We start from the raw sequence: 217 nt of genomic DNA, 5'->3' as shown, positions 1-217 counted from the left end.
CTTCGTCCGCGGCTCCGGGCAGCACCGGCCTCCCGCAGTCACCCCGAGGAGGAGGCGAGGAAGAGCTTAGAAGAGCGCATGGACCCCTCGGCGGGGCCAGAGCATCAGCGAGGGCTCATTGATAAGCTCCCCTCCTCCCTCGCTGCCCCTCAGGGGCTCCGCAACTTCCTTGCAAAGATTCTCTCCCAGTTTCTTGGACTTCAGACCACCACCCACC

General features: G+C 64.5%; 1 protein-coding gene across 1 annotated transcript in view; it reads right to left on the bottom strand.

Annotated features, from left to right (window-relative positions):
• Window positions 1-217, bottom strand: part of PCSK5 (proprotein convertase subtilisin/kexin type 5) — a 380,395-nt gene that overhangs the window by 375,595 nt on the left and 4,583 nt on the right. The gene's annotated exons all lie outside the window — the stretch shown is intronic.

Source organism: Alligator sinensis, unplaced genomic scaffold (genome assembly GCF_000455745.1).
Source record: "Alligator sinensis unplaced genomic scaffold, ASM45574v1 scaffold204_1, whole genome shotgun sequence".
Lineage (NCBI taxonomy): Eukaryota > Metazoa > Chordata > Crocodylia > Alligatoridae > Alligator > Alligator sinensis.
The sequence above is the reverse complement of the archived record's forward strand: the minus strand, read 5'-3'. Positions and strand labels throughout refer to the sequence as shown.